This window comes from Filicampus tigris, chromosome 13, assembly GCF_054856515.1.
Source record: "Filicampus tigris isolate MCC_2025a chromosome 13, RoL_Ftig_1.0, whole genome shotgun sequence".
NCBI lineage: Eukaryota > Metazoa > Chordata > Actinopteri > Syngnathiformes > Syngnathidae > Filicampus > Filicampus tigris.
Window position 1 is genome coordinate 22,573,310 of NC_141229.1, and position 17,918 is coordinate 22,591,227.

General features: G+C 44.0%; 1 protein-coding gene across 13 annotated transcripts in view; it reads left to right on the forward strand.

Annotated features, from left to right (window-relative positions):
* Positions 1-17,918, forward strand: part of ankrd6a (ankyrin repeat domain 6a) — a 118,755-nt gene that overhangs the window by 64,431 nt on the left and 36,406 nt on the right. The window lies entirely within an intron of this gene.

The following is a 17,918-nucleotide window of genomic DNA, read 5'->3' on the forward strand; positions in this document are numbered from 1 at the left end:
GCCCAAAGGGGGTAGTATAAGACATACATACATATAGTACACAAAGATTTGATGATAAAACAAGACTGTCCCAACTAAGCTGCTGTAATAGTCATTTTTGAAAGAGCACAAACATATATACCTATGATTTTTGTTTCATGCTCTGTCTGCATATGCTGTGTTAAGTTTGTGTTAAAACATCAGTTGTTTAAAGGTTTGTAACAACTGACACTGATGCTAATTGTGCTAGCCTCTCCCTCAATGTTCCCGCTAAGCTTTTAGCGAGTATGGCGATGGTCATGTGTTTGCAATTTGAATGAGTTCAGGCAGCCTGAGCTGCCTTAGTCAGCAATGCAAGAAACTCAGCTCAACTTTATTTACCGTTATATAGCACTTTAAAACAACGATTGCTGCATACAAAGTGTACATGGAGCAAACATGAATCATACAAAAGCAAACGGTGAAACAGTAAATTCATAACTCATACAAACAAATATTTTTTTTTTAATCAATATAACATATGGCTGGCTCAGTCAAACATAATAAGAGCTTCCCGCCCCGCTTGAACCTCAGATCAACTTTGAGAAAAGGTGTCAAAACTTGTATATTTCAGTGTATGAGTCAAGGATCACACTCTTAATGAGTAAAGAACTAGTTTATTAAAAAAAAAAAAACAGAGTGAATGCACTTCCGTGTTAGTCATCCCGCAAGCCCAAAAGATACGGCGGCCCTGATAAATGATCTAACGGCTTAAATTAGTCTCCTAATATTTACCATCAAAACAGTTAATATTAATGTTTAGAATCATTTAAAAAGCAGGAATTTTGGAACATTCTTATTTCTTTAAAATCCTTCTTGCGGATTACTGTATTATCTAACAAGTTAAGCATCTCAACACTTACTGTAATTAGGTAACATCATTTAATCGACCTTTTAAACCATTTTTATACTCACATACTGTCATCACTCACGTCACTCTCTACTTGATCATAGTTTTGATATTATAAGATAGCAAATATTGTAGCCAAAATGTATTAACAATAGGACTGTGAAAGTGAAAGCTATAACTTTGGAGATTAATTTAAATTTTATAAAGCGTTAAAAAAGAATTAACTCACTTAACCCAGTTTTATTTACTTTCTGTGGCAGCTGACCTCTACTCACTTTGCAGCCAAACTTAGAGAGTCTCTGTCACAAAGACAAAGACGGACTGTTACGGAGTTACTTTAAAAAGTTGCTCAACGGAGAAATTCATTGGAGAAATCCAAAATAATTTGTCCATTTTGCAAAGCCAAATTCAAATACCATATTAGTTGTACTTCTTTGGTGTATCGTTCAACAGTTGTATTTTACTGGAAAAGAATCGTCTTTGATTCAAAATATACTTTTAATTCTTTCCACATTAATTTTACTCAATATCTATTCCAAGCTTCATAAAACAATTCAGTAGAAAAATGTGATTAATCGCAACCAATTATGAAACATTTTGTGATTAATTTGATTTTTAAAAATCAATCGGTTAACACAGTTCCCATTTACTTACATTGATTTCTGTCAATTTTAGCCGATTCACAACATGAAACGTTGTATAAATCATTAACCAGTTGTTACAAACTAGGGCTGATTTTATTCATGTCACAACTCTATTCAATGATATGCTCGATTTTGATATACAGGTGGTTTGACTTTTTGTAACATACATACATCATGTAACATGTTATGATCTCATGTTTTGGACAGGTGTGATACTGGGTTGGCGACCGTGTGCATGTCTAATGTTCACATGGTCAAAGGAATGCTCAGGGGGTTTGTGTGAATGTACAGATGAATGGAAAACTGAGGAAAATTGAGCATGAACACCCTAGGAATGAGGGAACATTGATGTCTATGTATATAGGGCACACAGCACACGCAGAGTGGGCAGAATATACACTGGTTTCTTCTCAGCACTCACTTCACAAGACCCATTGTTTTATATTAATCAATCAATCACATTTTATTTATATAGCACTTTTCATACATAAAAATGCGACTCAAAGTGCTTTAAAACATTCAAAGCAAAACATAGATAATTAGAAAAAAAAAAAAAATCCGTTCATGCCTTCCCTCCCAACAAACCCAAGACAGATATCCATTAGTACATCAGCAATCATTCACAGACACCCACACCCAAAGTGCACAACCTGATAAAATGTGTTAAAAAGACATGACAAGGCACAGAGAAACCATATGAGGAAAGGGTACCCAAGGCTAGCTCTCCGCGCCGAGGGGAATGACAGCCCATGGCCACAGGGGCGCCACCACCATAGAGGCCCGGATTAGACAGGTGGACCCCACACAAAGCACAAAGTGTAGAGGCCGCCGGCCACCCAGAGCCAAGGAGTCCCTGCGATGACAGCCCTCGCGGGAAGGGCAGCCACCCCTCCCTCAAAGCGGAGGCTCCCCCATGAGGAAACACTGGAGCTAAAAGCTGACAACGGCAGAGAGCAACAAAACTAAAAGACAGAACAGTAGTATAGTCTAAGAACAAGAATCAGTAAGATAAGATAAAATAAAATAAATAATAATAATCTTCAATCAAAAGAAAAGATAAATTATTTAAAAGTTGTTGAAAGCCAAACTAAAAAGGTGTGTCTTGAGCTTCCTCTTAAAAATATCAACAGTCTCTGCAGACCTGACGTCCTTTGGCAGGCTATTCCAAAGGTGAGGACCAAAATGGCTGAATGCAGCCTCGCCATGCATTTTGGTCCTCACCCTTGGAATAAATAAAAGGCCGGCGCCAGAGGACCTCAGGATCCGCGAGGGTTGGTATGATAAAAGCAAATCAGATAAATAAGATGGCCCAAGACCATTAACACATTTATAAACTAATAAAAGTACCTTAAAATCGATCCTGAAACACACGGGGAGCCAATGCAACAATTTCAAAACCGGCATAATGTGCTCCCGCCCTCTGGTTCTCGTCAGCACCCGAGCGGCTGAATTCTGCAGTAGTTGCAGTGGTGAAATGCTCTTTTTCGGGAGGCCAGAGAGCAGGGCATTACAGTAATCGAAACGACAGGAAATAAAAGCATGCATCAGCACTTCCGTGTTAGCCTGAGAGAGAAACGGGTGGACTCTGGCGATATTCTTACGGTGATTACAAACAATCTTGGTTACATTTTTAATATGAGGAATAAAACTGAGCTCAGAGTCAAAAATGACGCCAAGGTTCTTCACACAATGTGAGGGATTAAAAATGTGTAGTTTTGGTAAAAGCTTCTCTCTCTGAAACTTCGGGACCGATAACTAAAACCTCAGTTTTGTCCTGATTGAGCTGTAGGAAATTATCTGCCATCCATGACTTGATATCTAAAATGCAATTTAAAAGGGTATCAATGGGTCCTGTGTCATCAGGAGACACGGCAATATACTTGCGTGTCATCAGCATAGCTGTGAAAGCTGATACCGTGTCCCCTGATGACATCCCCGAGGGGAAGCATATAAAGATTAAAAAGTAGGGGGCCTAAAATCGAACCTTGGGGAACCCCACATTTAATTTCATGGGTTTTGGAGGAACAAGTATCCATACTTACAAAGAAATATCGGTCTGTGAGATAGGACTAAAACCAGTTAAAAACAGTACCAGAGATGCCCACTAGATTTTTAAGTCTATTTAATAAAATTTGGTGATCTACTGTATCAAAAGCAGCGCTTAGATCCAGTAGCACCAAGACTGTGAGTTTTCTCACGTCTGCAGTGCACCTAATATCATTTAAAATCCTTAAAAGAGCAGTCTCCGTACTGTGGTTCATCCTAAAACCAGATTGATATTTCTCCAAAATATTATTTGTATTTAAAAAATGATTCAATTGGATGAAAACCAGTTTTTCTAAAATCTTACTTAAAAACGGTAAGTTGGATACAGGTCTGTAATTATTAAAAACGCTCGGTGTTATAAATTCCTCATTACTGCTTTGTTTGCACATGCATTGTTTGCTGTTTAATTTGTGTGCTTTAGTATCAGGCATGTTTCGGGCAGCTACTGGGTCCTCTTTGTTTTCGTTGATTTAAGTCGGGCATATTGTTGGACAGAAAAAGGGTCCTATCGAGCCCGTGGTCCGTTAGCCGTTAGCGATTAGCGGCGAACTCGTGCGGTTTTTGCGGTCGTGTGTATGCGCCGTGATGAGCGAGCTGTTGTGTTCTGTGAAGTGGATTGAAGTGCGATTAAAGCCAATTGTTCTCTGCCATCGTGTCCGGCCACGCTTTTGACTCGAGCGACTGTTTGGATGAGGTGCTCCTGCGAATCTCCCTAAATTCACCGACAGTCCTAGCTCTCCGCAACATTGGTCCTTCGAGCCGGATTGCCTCACCCATCAGCAAAATGGACGCGATGAGAACAAGAGTGACTGATGACAAAGCAACAGTAAGGCCACGGCAGCTACCATCTTATCTTCAGGATTATCGGGTCAGCCTTCCTCATTCTCTTATTCCTCATACTGCTTCTCAACATGACAATATAAATGCCAGTGCACAGCGGCTGCAGTCACTCAGCCTACAGACCAGGTCTGTTAGTCAAGATGGCCAGCTATTCCCAGCACTCGGGCGCCCGTTTTGTCATTTGCCAACAACAGCAGCTAATAGGATGAATGAGTGGAATACAGCACCACAAGTTAGCACACCTCCTAACTTGCCGACGATGTATGGAAGGCCCCCATCTCCTGCTTTAAGTGAATGCGACCTGCAAAGTCACTGCTCCACAGATTACTCTCTCGGTGAGCCCGACTTTCCCGCTTCACAGCAACTAGGACAAGTTCACTCAAGTTGTTACCGTGACCAAATTACCATGCTAACTCAGTCCCTTCCAGCAACATTAACATCCACAACGCAAGTTAGTGCAGCTCCCAAGCAGCCACTTCCCACGATAACAAGCATATTACAGCCACCAGTGTCTACGTTATACCAACCCACCTATCAAATAATGTATCCAACGGTGACAGCCGCAAGCATCCAGTATAGCAGCCCAGCTCCACAGATATCAATTCAATACCAGCCTAGGCAGGCAGTCCCCGCCTATCCAGCATATCAGCCGTCTTCAGCTGTGATAACGCCAACTTGTCGACCCCTGGCTCTATCTGCGCCATATTACCAGATTTCACACCCCCCTCCTGCACTGCCACAACCTCTGTACCAGTCTTCAGCAGCTGTAACTACGCAGCCGGCGTTTCAGCAGCAAAGTCACCAGTCAGGTCCACCTCTACAACCTGTCTACCACCCGATGCACATTATGGCCAATCCAGCTCCGCAAGTGCACAATGCCTCTCTGCCACAGCACACCATGCCGCAATCCTCAAGCAGTTTCTTCCTGCCAAAGCAGCCTGTTCCTGTACCTGAGTTGCCAAAGTTGGTTCGTGACAGCGAGAGGGAGTTCACCGACCTCAAGATGGCGCTAGATCACCTCCTTGAGCCCCATACAGAGCTTTCAGAGCACTACAAGTACCGTGTACTCATGGAGCACTTGGTCCTGGATGAAGCTAAGCTAATAGCTCAGTCCTGCCGGCATTATGCCCAACCTTACACTGCTGCGATGGAGGCATTACAGCGCCAGTATGGACAACCTCATCAACTCGCACAGAGTGAGATCGCTGCAATTCTAAATTCCCCTGATGTTAAATCAGGAGATGTAACAGGCTTCCAAAACTTCTCCCTCAGCGTTAACTTGCTAGTAGGAATGCTGACATCATTGGAGGGACCGGATGGGACACAAACAAAGTCGACTGGTCATGTTGACAGACTGCTTAGTAAGCTGCCAAAACACATGAGAGACAGTTTTGTAGAGCACCTCCAATCACAAGGCCGTCTCAACACAAACCAACTCAACCCTTACAACCACAGGGACCTCTCTAACTGGCTGAAAGTCAAGGCAGAAGCGCAAAGGCTTTCGGCTAAAATGGCACAGCGCCACCGTCCCGGAGAGCCCCATGCATCCAAAGGGGAAAGATACGCTCCTGCTTCCAAGCATCGAGTAAAATCTGTGTCTGTGTACCATGGCTCCGATACCACCAAACCTGATGACAGTCATCCTACAGAGGCGAACCGTTCTGCTACCAGTTCACCAAAGTCCAAGAAGTTATGCCTCTTCTGCAAGAGTACTGAACACTATTTGTCACAGTGCACCGACATCGTACAGCACCCAACAGAGGAAGTCAAAAAGTGGCTCAAACGTAGTAAGCGCTGTTGTAAGTGTGGAAGGACTAATCATCTACCTGAGGCTTGTACCTTGAAGAAGCCATGTAGAGAGTGCCAAGAGATTCATCTAAGTGTTCTTCACGATGTGGCCAAGTCGGACTCACTTGTCTACCTCGTCACTCCACGCGGCCAAGCAGCATTCGGCGACGGCAAGCAGGGAAGGAAGGTGTACCTTAAGGTGGTCCCCATCACAATAAGTAATGGACGCAGATCGGTGCGGACACATGCCATTCTGGATGATGGGGCTGAACGAACGATAATCCTACAGGATGCTGCTCAGAGGCTAGGCCTCAAGGGTCAAACAGAGACCCTCACTTTAAGGACAGTTCGCCAAGACGTCGTCCACCTTACTGGTGAGTCTGTCTCATTCCATGTAGCCCCACTATCACATTCAAAGGAGCGCTACCTCATTGAAGATGCTTATACAGCAGGCCAATTAGCTTTAGCGGATCAGTCCTATCCCAAAGCTCTTCTACAGAAACGGTACCGCCATCTTCGTGGTCTCCCCCTCCCAGACTTTAGCGGGGCGCAACCACTGCTACTGATTGGTCGGACTATACACATTTGATCACCGCTAAAGAGCCGGTGAGATTTGGTCCAAAGGGCAGCCCGACAGCAATCCATACTGCCCTCGGGTGGGCACTACAAGGTCCGGACACTCTGGCGTCTACTAATGTTGCTTCATGTTATCTCACCTCGCTCATGCCAGCATCAGATGACCTCTACCAACATGTTGAACGCCTTTGGCAGCTAGACGTCCTCCCATTCCGTAACGAGAAGCTAGCAGCACGATCCCGCAGGGACCAGGAAGCCCTAAACATCCTTGAAACCCGCACCGAACGGGTCAAGGTGGGTGACATGCTTCGCTACGCCACATCACTACTTCGTGTCAAAGGTGCCCCGTCACTCAATACCACCCTCGAAGCAGTATTGCCCCTCCTTTGGAGAACTGAGCGGCGCCTACAAAGAAACCCATCTCTAGCTACTCAATATGAGGCAGAGATTCAAAGACTCATAAGTGGAGCATATGTTGTCAAGCTCAGTGAAGATGAGATTCAGCGATCTGATGAGTCATGGTTCATACCTCATCATCTCGTCCACCACAATGGCAAGGCCCGTCTGGTGTGGGACTGCTCCTTCATCCACAATGGCCTCTCACTCAATGAACAGCTCCTGGCAGGTCCCACCCTCGGTCCATCTCTCATCGGTGTCCTCCTGAGATTTCGTCAGTATGCGGTGGCCATCAGCGGGGATATTCGAGCAATGTTCCACCAGGTCCGCCTCCTGCCTGATGATCAGCCACTTCTGAGATTCATTTGGAGGAATCTGCAACGTGACCGGCAACCTGATGTCTACCAGTGGAATGTCCTGCCATTTGGGACGACTAGCAGCCCCTGCTGCGCCACCTTTGCACTACAAAGACATGCTAAAGACCACATAGAAGGTAATGAAGACATTCTGCAGTCCATCGAACAGTGCTTCTATGTGGACAACTGCCTGCAGAGTCTCTCAACAACTGAGGCAGCAAAGCTTCTCATTGACAAGTTACGGCAGGTCCTCGCTTCATGCGGGTTCGAGATTCGGCAATGGGCGAGTAACATTTCAGCAGTTGTGGCTCATTTACCATCTTCGGCCCGCTCAGAGAGCACAGAGCGGTGGCTTGCAGAGAAGAGCCCTGACTCTCAAGAGCCAGCACTCGGTTTACGGTGGCATTGTCCAACTGACCAACTGGGGTTCCGAGCCAAACCTTCCGAGAGCCACCCACTCACGATGCGACACGTTTATAAAGTGCTAGCCCGCCAATACGACCACCTTGGCATCATCATTCCCTACACAACAAGGGCAAAGGTTCTTGTTCAGAAATTGTGGTCGAAGAAGAGGAGCTGGGATGATCCAAACCTACCTTCTGAGATCATTGCAGCCTGGTCGAACTGGGAGAGTGAGCTTCCTGAACTGGCAAAGGTGTGCATTCCCCGAACATACGCTCCATTGGAAGTCGCCACTGATGCCACGGAATATACACTCCACGTTTTCTGTGATGCCTCGGAGCAGGCGTATGGCTCAGTCGCCTATCTTGCCACAAAAATTAACGACCAAATCCATGTCTCCTTCGTCATGGCCAGGTCTAGAGTAGCCCCGAAGCGCCAACAGTCGATGCCACGTCTGGAACTCTGCGCAGCCCTAACAGGAGCTCAGTTGTCTTCACTGATCCATCGAGAGCTCACTATCCACATCAAAGAGACCTATCTCTGGACCGAGTCAACTACAGTCCTGACTTGGCTGACATCTGAGTCTTGCAGGTTCAAGGTATTTGTTGGGACCAGGGTCTCTGAAATCCAAGACCTGACTGCTTCCCACGCCTGGCGGTACGTGAACACTACGAACAATCCGGCCGACGACTTGACGAGGGGTAAGACCCTGATGGAGCTGGTCAAGCCAAACCGTTGGATCCAAGGCCCTGTATTCCTTCGCTCTCCACCACGCAATTGGCCTCAAGCCCCAGACTCAGTTAACCCTGTCGACTCCCTGGAGCTCAAGCAGAGCGTTTTCTGTGGCCTTGTGCAGATCTGCCCTCCAGATATGGTTCCTGACATTGCACAGTTCAGCACCTGGGTTGACTTGTTGGAAGCCACACAACAGTTGTTTCACGGGGCGGCTGTAGATTCGTCAGACCCTTCTTCTACTACACGCCAGGCAGAGGTCCACCTATTCAAGTCCAGCCAAGCCGAGAGCTTCCCTGATGATGTCAAGCGCCTCACATCGGGTAAGCCTGTCTCTCCCAGCAGCAGGTTGAGCTCACTAGCACCAGAGTTGGACCCTGAATCCGGTCTTATTCGAGTTGGAGGACGACTCAGGCATATCGAGTCCGGTCCTACTGACATTCACCCAGTCGTGCTTGATCCCAGCCATGCTGTTACAAGACTCCTCATCAAAGACACGGATGCTCGTTTACTCCACCCAGGTGCAGGCAGAGTCTTCGCCGAACTCAGGCGGCAGTACTGGATTTTACGTGGGAGACAGGCTGTGAGAAAATATCAACGAACCTGCCCAGAGTACACCAAATGGAGGGGAAAACCGTCAGTCCCAATGATGGCAGACCTTCCTCCAGCCCGCCTTAGGCTCTGGAAGCCCCCTTTCTACTCGACAGGAGTTGACTGTTTTGGCCCTTACCTGGTCAAAGTTGGTCGCCGAAGTGAAAAGCGATGGGGAGTAATCTTCAAGTGCCTGACAACACGTTGTGTTCACCTTGATCTGCTGGTGGGCCTTGACACAGACAGTTTCCTTCTGGCACTGAGAAGGTTCATAGCTCGAAGAGGAACTCCTGCTGAGATGCTCTCAGACCGAGGAACAAACTTCCGAGGGGCCGAGAGAGAAATCAAACAGGCGTTCGCATCTATGGTCCCAGAGCTTCAGGAGGGACTGTCTAAGAACCAGATTCAGTTCCGCTTTAATCCGCCAGCAGCACCCCATTTTGGTGGTGTCTGGGAACGTGAAGTACAATCAGTCAAGAGTGCCCTTGTGGTCGTTGTTGGATCACAGTCCCTTCAGGAAGATGTCCTTCTCACCCTTCTAATTGAAGTTGAGAGTATCCTTAATGCCAAGCCCTTAGGCTATGTTTCATCAGACGTTGCCGACCCGGACCCAGTGACTCCGAACATGCTGCTCATGGGGCGGCGGGACGCCTCCTTACCTCAAGTATCCTACGCTCCGGACACACTCACAAAGAGACGATGGCGCCACTGTCAGATGATGGTGGACCACTTTTGGACCCAATTCATACGTCACTACCTACCCTCGATGCAAGCCAGGCAGAAGTGGCGTTGCCCCACTGATGACATCGTTCAGGACGCAGTTGTGATGATCGTCGATCCCCAGTTTCCATGAGCGCAGTGGCCGATCAGGAGAGTCGGTAAGTTGGTGGAGAGTGCTGATGGACGTGTTCGGTCTGCTGAGGTTCGAATCGGAGAGAAGACCTACCTACGGCCAGTGGCACGGCTGGTTCAGTTACCAGCGATTCCAGATGTGGACAATGTTGTTCCAGGGACTCCCGCAGCACCTTCGGACATTTAGTATCCTTTACATAATAGCTGAGCTATTCTGGGGGCGGCTGTTATAAATTCCTCATTACTGCTTTGTTTGCACATGCATTGTTTGCTGTTTAATTTGTGTGCTTTAGCATCAGGCATGTTTCGGGCAGCTAATGGGTCCTCTTTGTTTTCGTTGATTTAAGTCGGGCATATTGTTGGACAGAAAAAGGGTCCTATCGAGCCCGTGGTCCGTTAGCCGTTAGCGATTAGCGGCGAACTCGTGCGTTTTTTGCGGTCGTGTGTATGCGCCGTGATGAGCGAGCTGTTGTGTTCTGTGAAGTGGATTGAAGTGCGATTAAAGCCAATTGTTCTCTGCCATCGTGTCCGGCCACGCTTTTGACTCGAGCGACTGTTTGGATGAGGTGCTCCTGCGAATCTCCCTAAATTCACCGACAGTCCTAGCTCTCCGCAACACTCGGGTCAGAATTGCTCTTCTTCAGAAGGGGCTTCACCACAGCCGTTTTAAAGGTAGCGGGGAAGACGCCCGTCTGAAGAGAGCAATTGACTATATTCAAAATTTGTTCCTCAAAAAATCCATAAAATGTCTTAAAAAGAAATGTGGGAATTGGATCCAAAAGGCAGGTTGTTGGGTTTACCTGGGAGAAAACTCGAACAAGTGTCCTTGCATCAACCAGGGCAAAACTTTCCAGTGTTTCCTCATGTAAATATGATCGTCATGGTTTATTAAAACTTGCATTTTGACAGGCTAAAAGACTGGATCTTATGTCATCGATTTTACTTCTGAAGTGGTCTGCAAAGTCCTCACAGAGAGCGTCTGTTGGTCTCTGTGGGGACTTATTAAAATCAGAACTAGTTAAAAGGTGGAGAAGAGAACTCTGGGGTTGTTTTTATTGACTGTAATGAGGTTTGAGAAATAGGAAGATCTTGCCAGTTTGACTGCTTTATTGTAGGATTTCAGTTGTTCGCATAAAATTTCATAGTGTACTGTAAGATTACTTTTTCTCCACCTCCTCTCTGCACTCCTGCATTTTCTCTTTGATGTTTTGATAGCATTGTTTCTCCACGGGGTACAGTCTTTGTTTTTGTTGTTTTAATTAAAAGTGGAGCTACTGAATCTAATGATGATTTAAGATGTAGGTTAAAATTGTCAACAATAAGATCACAGGGTGCAGGTAAAATGTCAGCAGGAGTGCTTTTTAAGATCTCGATAAAATTTGCAGCCACCTCAGAAGATAGGTAGCGTTTCTTCACTGTTCTCACCGGGACTGCTAGATGGTTAAAACCGGCGATGTTAAAATAGACACAGTAGTGGTCTGACACTGCCAAGTCAACAACAGAGGACACACCAGCAGACAAGCCATAGGTTATAACCAAATCCAGGGTGTGTCCTCTGTTGTGAGTTGGCTGCGTGCTTGTTTAAAATCCAAGCAGTTTAAAAGGTTTAAAAAATCTCTGGATAGTGGGTCCGAGATGTTGTCCATGTGTATATTAAAATCGCCAGTTATTAAAATCCTGTTATAACTGGAATATAAAATGGATAAGAATTCTGAAATTCTGTAATAAAAGAAGTGGAATGATGGGGAGGTCTATAAACGGTAATGCAGAGAATAGGGGGACTGCTAAAAACAAAGGCATGGTGTTCAAACGATAAATAGCTGCTAAAAATGATATCCTTTGATAAAAGAGTATTAATAAAAATTGATGCAGTCCCGCCTCCTCTTTTGCCATCCCTTGTAGAAAATAAAAAGTTAAAATTCGGTGGGCAAGCCTCGGTGAGAGCAACTGGAGCATCTGTACCAAGCCATGTCTCAGACAAAAGTATACCATGTAAATTATTGTCTAAAATCAGGTCATTTATGATAAAAGTTTTGTTTAAAAGGGAGCGCACGTTCAGCACGGCCAGATTAATTATTGTGCTGGACGTGCGCTCATGGTGGTATGAATGAGCAGTATTAACATATACTAGATTACCACTGTTAAAACCACGTTGTTTGTGTGTGCATGGGAAGCGTCTGCCGGTGATGGTTTCAATGGGAAAGTTGTCCGATAGTAGTAATGATAATGAGGGCCTGCAGGGGAAGCTACTGAGAGTGGTGGTACTGTGAGCAGCTGGTATTGGCCTGTAGGTGATGGTAGTGACATTGTCATTGCAGCGTTTATGAGTAGAAGAAGAAATATGATTGGTAAACAAGAGTCAGCTGGGAGTGGAATTGGTTACGACATGGTGGATGTTAGCGGCTAAAATCTTGCTACCAAGAGAGTTCGGATGAACACCATCCGGCTGGTAAAAAGACGGGCGATTCCAGAATAGGTTAAAATTGTCAATAAAAGCAAAGTCAAGGTGATCAAAAGTGCGTAGGAGACACGTGTTCAAGCTTAAAAGGCGGCTGAAGCGCTCGACTCCGCGAGACAATGCCGGCAAAATGCCACTCACCCAGACCGACAGACCGCAGGTTCTTAACAAGGCAAAGAGGGCGTGAAAGTCTCTCTTCGTCTGCTCACACTGTCGGCGTATTGTCTCGTTTGTCCCTACGTGAACGATGAGCCGGGTTATGGATGATGGCAGAGAGTCAAGAACACCCGGCAGGATGTTAAGTATGTCCATGACTTTTGCTCCGGGAAAACAGCGGGTGACGGAGCCGGGATAGTGAGTACGTCTAATGGTGCTGTCACCAATTATAACGGTGGTCGGTGGGTGAGGTGAGGAGGGAACGCCAAGGGACTCACCGCCGGTGGGAGATTCACGACCCCACTGTCCAGGATGGCTCCGCCGAGGCCAAGTGATGACGGTGGATGACACCGGTGAGTGTCGCCGATGATGCTGGTGATGTCGACCACTTGTGTACCGGGACACCGCGTCCCGGAGCAGCCCGACGCGTGAGTGGACGGCCAGGTCACCGGCGGACCCGCCCAACATGGGGTTCCCGGCCGAGGTCGTCGCCGTGGGTGGCGGGGAATCCGAGGGAGCCCCTGGGAGCACAGCCCCAGCGTCGGACGCAGTGATGGGAACAGGAGACTCACTCGCCAGGGCGGCGAACCGATTCCCCAGGACCAGTTGGGGGCGGTGGGGTGGCTCCCCGGCCCTCCGGCCGCAGGACACCACCTGGACCCAGGTGTCACTCTGCAGCGGTGTCGAGCAGGATGGACCCGGGCAGGCAATCGGATCCCACCTCGTCGTGTCCGAGAGGCCAGCCGCCTCAGCCGTCATTGTCGCCGACAGGATTTCACGAGCGTGCTTCCTCATGACCACCGCAAAGAGTTCGGGGAAACGGGTCGCGAAGCAAGAGATGACCGATTCCTTCTCATGGAGCTCCTCTGAGAGACGACGAATATCCCTTCTTATGTCAGAGATTGTTTTATTTGCCTTCTCCATTGTGTTCATCACTGTCGTCTGAAGGCATTTTAATACACTAACACCAAGCTAGCCCCAAACTAGCCTGTTTCCGTCGCAAGCTAGCTGTATGCTAGTCAGCGAGATCAAGCGACCCAGAGATTCACAAAAATTAAAAAAAAAAAAAAAAATTAAAATATGATAAAAATAGTCTCCAAAAATAAAAAAAAAGTAAAAACGCAACGCGCAGGTGAGGTAGACTCGAAGGAGAAAGTGCAGAAGTGCAATCGTTACCATCCACGTCCAAGCTAAATTTTCTGTACCCCCCCAAAAAAATCTGAAAATGCACGCTCAAAACAGGACAGTCACCAGGTCTTTCACACATTATGCAGTTCACAGGGCTAGAAGCTCGCTCGTATGTCAAATTTTTGCCAGTAATACCTCACACTCGAAAGTGAAGGTCTGCGGTGTATCGCTATTGTTGCAGTAGTATACTCCATGAGATTTATTAAACTTAATTTCTTTTTTTAATGACATCACAACTGCTCAGGGCTCAGGTATACGACCAATCACAGCTGACCTGTTTTCTGAAGCTGAGCCATGATTGGTTGTTACCTGAGCCCTGAGCAGTTGTGATGTCATTTTCAGTCGACAAAAGTAACAAAATGGAGGGAGCCAGAGATGGCTAAAAATGAGTAACCCTAACCCTAACTCTTATTCTACAAACGGACTATTCATCCGTTTGCTTAAACTAGTGGGCTTGCATAGAACATTTTCTTGAAAAGAATATGTTTGGGTTGACTTCCTCTTTAAGAAGCCCAGATTCAGAATCCAGTTTCGTACAGATCTGACTACTTTGGAAAGAAACTTCACATGGATCAGAATGAGAATCTTGTGGTGTTTGGGGTTACCCATGTTGTAGCCAATGATGGATTCAGTGGGAAATTATTTGCTCATTCTGCCAGGGCAATTAAAATCTAATCGCATTTTGCTTCGTGAACGAGCTCATTCTAGGGCCAATGAACAGTTTTTGAATGCCAATTCATTTTTGTTCAAGTGACAGGTTTTCTTGTTAGACTACAAGGAGAAAACCCGGCTAAAAGGAGCCTTATTTAGGTGGGAAAGGCCATTATTTGGCAACCTCGGCTACCAACAGTTGCATGGCGCATACGTCATCAAAATGTCATGTGTGGTTCGAGGGGGAAAAAAACAAAGAAAGCTCATTTACGCACAGCAGAGCGTTATGACCAGCCCCACTACCCGTCTTAGTAAACAATAAGCTATCCTTCTATAATAATATTCAATAATGTTATGAGGGGGGAAAAAAATACAGACTTCAATTACATCAACAGCAAACCTGAAATGCCACGTTGCTTTAAAGCAGGCAACGACAAATTGAACTAGTTCATTTTTGAAACAATAAACTTTTATTCAAATTGAGCTCCAACTAAATTTACTTGTCATGTATGAATAACTTTTTAAGTATATAGCAGAGTTGACTACAAAATAAGGGTCTATTTGACACATCAATTTGCAGGATGAAGTGGTCAAGTTCTGTGTCTCAGCTCTGGCATGCCAGGTCACCAGTGTAAAAATTGTATTTTAACAACAAACTTCTACAGCAGGATAAAAAAATGTGCATGTATAAGAATTATATTTTAATAACAATTAACTGCCTCAGCAGGACGATTAGAACTCTAGTGCAAAACCTAACCAGGGAGATTCTATTAAGACTGAACAATATCAACATGGCATAACCCAAGATGATTACAACAGGTCAACTTAAGAGAGGAAAAATGCATTATATTGATTTAAAGTTCCCATATTGTGCTATTTTAAGCTTTTCACCGTTAACTATTGGCATATATATGATTGTCACCCTCGTACTAGTACGCCAAGACAGCAGCAACATGTCCAGTATTAACAATGCCAACGCTGAGGGACTATTTGAACATCATGTCTGTGCAATAAATCTAACACCAAAAAATGGCAAATGCACATACAGAAGAAATACATTTAAGAACTTCTGAACATGTTGAACATAAAACTTTTGATCCTGAAAATAATCTAGATCCAGATAACCATTTCTATACAAATACTAATATTGGATGTGAGTATTATACCGATGATCAGTTAAATGAAAACATAAAAATGGACAATGCTCTCTCAATTATACATTTTAACAGCAGAAGTCTCTATAAAAATTTCACCAAAATTAAAGAATACTTGAGTAGAATAAAGACATTCCAAATAATAGCCATATCTGAAACGTGGCTTGATGATGAAAAAATAAGCAATATGCAAATGGAAGGATATGAACTGTTCACAATGAATAGAAAGAATAGGAGAGGTGGCGGTGTCGCAATCTATGTTAACAAAAAATCTGAGATGTAATATAATTGAAGGTTTGACTTATTCTATGGAAAATATTATGGAGTGTTTAATTGAGATTCATATTAAAAAAATCATCCAACATAATCATAAGCTGTGTCTATAGAACACCAGGATCTTGCCTTGACACTTTCAATAAAAAAATAGCGGACATGTTTAGCGATTTTAATGATAAAAAACTGCGACAATTTTGTGGGGACTTAAATGTTAATTTATTAAATCCGAATGGCCTCCAAAAAACAATTGACTTTATTAACACAGTGTACAGCAATTGTCTTCTTCCGGTAATTATAAAACCTAGTAGATACAGCCACACTAATAGATAATATATTCATTAATAAAATTGACTATGAAATAGTAAGTGATCTACTTCTAAATGATATAAGTGATCACTTGCCTGTCTTTGCAATTATTCACAATTATTTCAACAAAAAAATAAAACAAGTAATTTATACATCAGAAACACGACTTAGAACCGAACGTACCATTACTGCCTTAAAAATTGACCTAGAAAATCAAAATTGGGCAGAGACTTACTCAAAGGAAGACCCTAATCTTGCGTACCAAGCATTTCTGTCAATTATAACTTCCCTATACGATAAACATTGTCCATTAAAAACAGTAACCAGGAAGCGTCAAAGCCTTGAGTAAACCATGGATGACACAGGGCATACTGAATGCATGTAAAAAGAAAAACCTGCTATACACACATTTTTTAAATTTAAGAACAAAAGATGCTCTGCTTAAGTATAAAAAATATAAAAATAAATTAGTAAACATCATGAGAACTAGCAAGAGACAATATTATCAAGCACTATTAGAATAGAACAGGAGTAACACACAAGAAACATGGAGAATATGAAATCATATATTAAGAAATGGCTTCAAAAAATATAACTTTGTATATATGTAAAATAAGCGTTTTTAGTTTAGTTTTTATATGGATTATGCTCAGGTATATGTATGTATGTATTTATGAATAACCCACTTTAGTATTAATAGAACATGTTTTCCAATATTTTATAGTGAACAAGGGGTAGGACTCGACAAGTTTTTTACTTCTTCCTACTCCCCTTGAACATATAAACTTTACTGAATTAAGAGAAGTGCTGACCCTTTATTTAGATTTTTTGTTTTGGTTTTGTGTTTCCTTTGTGTTTTTCATGTTGTTTATATGTTCAATAAAATCAATCAATCATTTGTATATTACCTTTGGCTCAATGGCGATCTAATTTCTTATGAAATATGAGTTATATTGGTGGCTATTTTTCTAACCCAGAAGTAAGACGCCTGTCCCACTAAACCCTGCCTCTCCCTTTCAAGACATTGTCCTAAAACCAGCTGCTATGCGCATGGCCCACGGAACAGTAAATTTGTAATAAAGTTGGAAGAACATATTTGTGCAGCCCTACGCCATAGCACCACAGAGACCCCAACGCAGGAGTTTCTGATTGGTAAATAAAAAGCTTAATGCCTTTTGATGTTTAATTTTCATTAAAACCTGACAGTCATGTTGCTGCTCTTATTTGCACGTGTATATTTGGAAATTGCCAAACAATGTCCACAGAAGAAGAGAACATTTGCTGTCAGGAAATTCCAAATGTAGCTTTTCTGTCTTTACCATAGCAAGCATTCAATACTAAAATGCATTCAGAAGTCCTCTTTCTGGCATATAAATGGCGTAACAAGTACGTTTATTTTTTATACAGCAAAATACATCTGACATATTGTGCTTGACAACAAAGCTAACATGAGTACATTAATGCTAATAATATGTCATCATTTAGGTAGTGTTTTGATTACTTATAGCTCTGGCCTCTCCATTGGGTTTGATTGTGGAAATTGTCCCAGTTTTAAACCGGAAGTCAACCCAAACATATTTTTTTCAAGAATATGTTCCCAGCAGGCCCACTAGTTCAAACGCGACATTCTGATTAATT